A 6,905-nucleotide genomic window follows, 5' to 3' on the forward strand; every position below is an offset into this window, starting at 1 on the left:
GCGGGGGCAGCATGGAGGGCGGGAGGGGTCCTTGCTGACCCCGGCTCCAGGAGGCACATGGGCGCTCACAGCAGGCCTGGGGCTCTGTGTGTGGGGCGCTGTGTCCCCTGAGGACCAGGCTGCAGTGGGGGTGCGGGGAGGGGGTTGCTGTCAGACCCTGGGGCCTCCTCACCACCCGTCACCTCCGCTCCACTGTGAGAGCCCGGAGGGTGCCTCCATCTTCCTCTCGCCCACTTCCTTTCCTCCCTACCTCCTGACGGGCCCTGCCTCCCAGCCTCTTGCCCCCACCTTTCACTGATGTCCCCAGGCAGTGGGCTGGGTGGGCGGCCCAGACTCGGCAGGCTGAAAGGGGCCCTTGAACTGCAGGAGGGTCGGGGTGAGAGGGGACCGAGGGATGAAGGCAGCACAGACACTGTGGAGGCAGGGAGGGGGTGCCCAGAGCCTGGGGAGGGCAAGACCAGCAGGACAACTGGGCCAGAGCCTGGGGAGGGGCCCCGGCCAGTGGGGGAAGGGGCAGGAATCCCAGGGCCTCTGGGTGCCGCCCTCACAGGCCAGCTCCCGCTGCGTGTCAACAAGCTGGCCCCAAACACACACCGTCCCCCATCGTTCCCCCACACCATCCACCCGTACGGTTCCCCGTATTGTTCCCACCACACACACTGTCCCCTGCCACCGTCCTCCCACACAGCGTCCCCACAAAGCGTCCCCACACACACGGTCCCCACACACCGTCCCCCCACACATACCGTCCCCCCCACACACACAGCGTCCCCACACACACCCTCCCCGCACACACTGTCCCCACACACACCGTCCCCCCACACACACCGTCCCCCCACACACCGTCCCCCCACACACACCGTCCCCCCACTGTCCCCACACACACCGTCCCCCCACACACACCATACCCCCACTGTCCCCACACACACTGTCCCCCCCACACACCGTCCCCCCACTGTCCCCACACACACCGTCCCCACACACACCGTCCCCCCCCACACACCGTCCCCCCACTGTCCCCACACACACCGTCCCCCCACTGTCCCCACACACACCGTCCCCCCACACACACCGTCCCCCCACACACCGTCCCCCCACACACCGTCCCCACACACACCGTCCCCACACACTGTCCCCACACACACCATCCCCACACACACCGTCCCCACACACCGTTCCCACACACCATCCCCACACACACCGTCCCCACACACTGTCCCCACACACACCGTCCCCCCACACACACCGTCCCCCCACTGTCCCCACACACACTGTTCCCCCACACACACCGTCCCCCCACTGTTCCCACACACACCGTCCCCCCACACACCGTCCCCACACACACCATCCCCACACACACCGTACCCACACACTGTCCCCACACACACCGTCCCCACACACACCATCCCCACACACCGTCCCCACACACCGTCCCCACACACACCGTCCCCACACACACCGTCCCCACACACCGTCCCCACACACCCTCCCCACACACACCGTCCCCACACACACCCTCCCCACACACCGTCCCCACACACACCGTCCCCCCACACACACCGTCCCCCCCCACACACCGTCCCCACACACCGTCCCCACACACACCATCCCCTCACACACACCGTCCCCCCACACACACCATCCCCCCACTGTCCCCACACACACTGTCCCCCCACACACACCATCCCCCCACTGTCCCCACACACACCGTCCCCCCACACACCGTCCCCCCACACACCATCCCCACACACACCGTCCCCACACACTGTCCCCACACACACCGTCCCCACACACACCGTCCCCCCACTGTCCCCACACACACCGTCCCCACACACACACCGTCCCCACACACCGTCCCCCCACACCCCATCCCCCCACACACCGTCCTCACACACACCGTCCCCCCACACACACCATCCCCCCACACACACCGTCCCCACACACTGTCCCCCCACACCCCATCCCCCCACACACCATCCTCACACACACCTTCCCCCCACACACACCGTCCCCCCACTGTCCCCACACACACCGTCCCCCCACACACACCGTCCCCACACACCATCCCCACACACACCGTCCTCACACACCATCCCCACACACACCGTCCCCCCACACACACCGTCCCCCCACACACACCATCCCCCCCCACACACCGTCCCCACACTCTGTCCCCCCACACCCCATCCCCCCACACACCATCCTCACACACACCTTCCCCCCACACACACCGTCCCCCCACTGTCCCCACACACACCGTCCCCCCACACACACCGTCCCCACACACCATCCCCACACACACCGTCCCCACACACCATCCCCACACATACCGTCCCCCCACACACACCGTCCCCCCACTGTCCCCACACACACCGTCCCCCCACACACAGTGTCCCCACACCCCGTCCCCCCACACCCCGTCCCCCCACACACCGTCCTCACACACACCGTCCCCACACACACCGTCCCCACACACCGTTCCCCCACTGTCCCCACTGCACAGTGTGTCCCGCCTGTCCCTCCCCCCACACTTCACTGGGACAGATCAGCTTCCCTGGGCGGAGGGAGGAGGGATGGTCAGGGCTCCATCTGTCCCTCCCTGCGGCCCGGCCTGTCCTCTCGGCCTTGTGTCCTGGTCTCACCCCTTCAGGTTTGGGACATTTCAGTCGGGGTCACAGCCGGGGCTGACCGTCCCTGACCCCACATGTGACCCTCTCATGCCCAGGTGTGGGGCTGGGACCATCAGGCCCACACGGGGCCCCCAGTGCAGCGGGCCCTCCGGGGAGGCAGTCACTGCAGGAGTGCTCCAGGCGTGACGGTAGCAGGGCCGGCCCTGCACAGGGGCCAGACCTTCTCAGGGACAGCATCACGCACAGCCGCCCGCTGGTACAACCAGGACTGTCATGGCTGCGGCCCACCGAGGGGGTGCGGAGGGTCCTGGTTTAGATCACGGGCCCGCGTGTGTGTTTAGTGCTGTACTATGTACCCGTGACGGCCTGCCTCTGGCCCCCTGAGATGACGCTGGCTCTGCCATCACGGGACCCCCTGTGCCTCTCAGAGCCACTCCCAGCTCTCTCCTTTCTCACACTGCACCCACCTGTCCATCCTCCAGCATCTGCTTTATCTCCACAAAGTACACGGTGGGGTGGCCTGTGCTGCAGGACCCCATGGAGAGTGGTCCGCACGTCCATGCGTCCCTGCTGGGCTCCTCACCGTGCCTCGTGGCAGGTGGGCACGCTTGGCTCTTCTCTGCTGAGGTCCACCTAGGCGGATCCAGCTGGGGGTCCAGCAGGGAGGAGCTGGTGGGCAGGGCCTGGTGAGCAGCCCTGGTCCCCGCAGTCCCTGCTGCCGTGGGGTGTGTGCTGTGTTGGCAGGTCTGTCTGGCTGCTGGTTGCTTCCTGCTGGACTGATCACAGGAGCCCAGGGACCAGTAGTGAAGGAAGTGAAAGGGCCCACAGGGTTCTCAGCGAGGCGGGCACTGGGCCCCCATCTTTCGGCCTTGACGGGACCTAGGGTTTCCAAGGTGCGCCCGGCCTGGCTGAGGTGACACTGGAGGAGGACTGGGGTGGAGAGAAAGTGGGGAAGAGGGGATCCCCAAGCTCCTGAGAGGCCGCTGGGGCTGGAGGGACATTTCCATCACGGGGGAAACACAGGAGGCAGGGGGGTCACTTGAAACTGCTTCTGAGTAGCCAGAGGATGGTGATGTCAGTGACCCCTGACCCATACTTGGGGGGGAAATCATACCCCAAACCGGGAGGGTGGTGAGTTCACAGCCAGTCTGAGGTTAGAACAGGAAATGGTTAATAGTGTTTGCAAATAAAAACTTTCTGCTCTATCCTATTTTTGAAGCATTTCCCAGAAGTTAAAAAAGAATACCGAATTTATCTGCCCAATTTAAGAATCAAATTAAAAAATGAAGATGAAACATTTTTATCGTTTATTATGCACAAGACTAAAGACAGCTGGGGTATCTGTTAGTGTGGTGGGGTCCCCCTCATTTCTGAACTTGCCAGAATGCTGTTAGGAGTTTAAATGAAAATTCATATTTAAAATTTCCCAAAATGTGTATTTGTGTGTATGTATTCATGGTTTTGTATGTGTGTGGGCATGCATGTGTTCATGGGCAGGTATGTGTACGTAGTGTGTGTTTATGTGTGTACAGGTTCACATGAATGTGTTTTGTGTGGTGTTTTTATGTGTAGCTGCGTGTGGTGTGTTTGCATGTATGTGTGCAGAGTGCAGGTATGTGTGTGTTGTGTGTTTATGGGTGTGTGTGCAGTTCTCACATGCATGTGTGTGCCTGTGTGTGCACCTCTGGCCTCTCTCACTGGCCAGTCGCCCAGGCGGCTGATGGGCAGCCCACTAGGTTCTGGAGCCAGACTGCCTGGGGGGACATGGAGGCGCCACCCCCTGGATGGGCCGGGTGCTCTCACTCAGAGGTGCCCTGCCCACTGCCCCTGGGCCCCTTGTCCTCCTCTGTTGCTTGATGTCCTGGCTCCTTTGGGGTCTGGCAGAGGTGCCAGCCCCTCGCTTGGCAGCAGCTGGACTGGGTGCTGAGACTTGGACGTTGGGAAACACCGTTGGGACGGAACAGCTGGACGGGGCTGCGGCGCCAGCTGCCGGCCGAGACCCCACCTGCCCCCTGCGGTCCCTGTGTATGCACCTCGACTGTGTGTTGGGGCTCGGGCCCTCGGGTGGGCCATAGGGCCCCTCTGCGGAGGTGTGGGGGCACGGGGAGCCCGGCACGCACTGAGACAGGCTCTGCCCCCCGCTCTCTTCTTGGTTGTCTGTCTGTCCTAACCCCTCTGCTGCCCATGCTCAACGTTGGTGGAGCAAAGCGTCAGCTGGCTGGCCTCCGGCGGACCCTGTAACTCCCGACCCTGAGCTGGCGGCCAGGTCTGTTGCCTCCCTGCTGGGCTGTCTTGCCTCCTCCACTCCCACCCCTGCCCAAAGCGGGCTATTGTCTGGCCCAGGGTCATGCTGGGGGCTTCGGGGAGCCAGCCAGGTCCAGGCGGGGGCAGGTGCTCCTGCAGGGGGCTCACCTGGACTGCAGGAGGTCTGCGTTCTCAGGCTCCACCAGAGGCCCCCATGTGGGGGCTGCCCCTGCGCTCTGGCTGGGGGGCGAGTGTAGGTGAGGAGGAGGCCAGAGCGTGTCCACCGGGAGAGCGGCCCTCGCTGCTTCCCTTGGGGGGTGATCGTGTGGAACGGTACCTGGTTTTCTGACGCTTCTCTCCACCCCCCATCCGAGCTGGTCTGGAGTCGTCAGGGCCTCGGGGAGGCTGGTCCTAGGGCAGAGGGTGGAGGGCGGAGGACAGAGGGAGTGGCCGCTGACCCTGCTGTGGGAGCCCGTCCTTAGAGACACTCACTCAGGAGGGGCCTCTCTGCCCCTCCTTCAGGCTGGACCCACACAGACCCTGGCTCCAGAGCACGTCTCCCGTGCGGAGCGACGCTGCCTTCTCTCTCTCCCCTCGTTTCTCTGCCGAGAGGAAGAGATGTTTATGGCTGATGGATCTGTTAGCAGACCCTGTAAGCAGCTTTTGTGGGGGGCTGGGCTTGTGGGTTTGGGGGGCAGATAAACGGGCAGCCAGATAAAGGCATGTGAAGGCTGACATCCCCACCATCTGCACCTCTGGGATAGGCTGAGGGGGTCCTGAGCGGAAGGTCGGAGGTGGCTGGCTCCTCACATCACCACCCAAAGGTTATTTTCTGGGACAGAGTGGTGAGTCATGATTGCTAGACTCTCCCCCAGAGTCAGAGACAGCTGGTGGTCTCTGGAGAGGAGGGGCCTGTGGGTGGCCTGGGGTGGTCCAGTCTTGGCAGCATGAGGGGCCAACACCCAGCACAGGGCAGGCACAGCCGGGGCCACTGTGCCTGGAGGGGCCACTGGGAGGGGGAGAGCTCACACACAGACAGCACAGCCCAGACTGACCAGCAAAACTCAGGATCTTAGAATTGCAATGATTGGCTGGGTGATAACCAAAAATTTCCCAGGAAAAGCTGCCCTAAGGTAACATACACAGATGACACCATCCTAATGGCAGAGAGCGAAGAGGAACTAAAGAGCCTCTTGATGAGGGTGAAAGAAGAGAGTGAAGAAGCTGGCTTAAAACTCAATATTCAAAAAACTAAGATCATGGCATCCATTCCCATCACTTCACAGCGAATAGATGGGGAAAAAGTGGAAACAATGACAGATTTTATTTTCTTGGGCTCCAAAATCACTGTAGACAGTGACTGCAGCCACAAAATTAAAAGATGCCTTCTCCTTGGAAGAAAAGCTACGACAGACCTATATCCCATATTAAAAAGCAGACATATCACTTTGCAGACAAACATCCGTATAATTAAAGCTATGGTTTTTCCAGTAGTCTTGTATGGATGTGAGAATTGGACTATAAAGAAAGCTGAGCGCCGAAGAATTGATGCTTCTGAACTGTGGTGTTGGAGAAGACTCTTGAGAGTCCCTTGAACTGCAAGGAGATCCAACCAGTCCATCCTAAAGGAGATCAGTCCTGGGTGTTCATTGGAAGGACTGATGCTGAAGCTGAAGCCCCAATACTTTGGCCACCTGATGCAAAGAACCAACTCATTAGAAAAGACCCTGAAGCTGGGAAAGATTGAAGGCAGGAGAAGGGGACGGCAGAGGATCAGATGATTGGATGGCATAACCAACTCGATGGACATGAGTTTGAGCGAGCTCTGGGAGATCGTGAAGGACAGGGAGGCCTGGCGTGCTGCAGTCCATGGGGTCACAAAGAGTTGGACATGACTTAGTGACTGAACAACAACAAAGATAACAGTGACTACTAGAAGTTCATTTCTCTCTTAAAGAAGAAATCCAGGGGTAGGCGATCCTAAAGTGGTGTCAGGACTCCAACTGCCCTCAAGGATCCAGGGTCTCTCTT

The sequence above is a fragment of the Giraffa tippelskirchi genome, chromosome 5, assembly GCF_054371585.1.
Source record: "Giraffa tippelskirchi isolate mGirTip1 chromosome 5, T2T-mGirTip1v1.2.pri, whole genome shotgun sequence".
Lineage (NCBI taxonomy): Eukaryota > Metazoa > Chordata > Mammalia > Artiodactyla > Giraffidae > Giraffa > Giraffa tippelskirchi.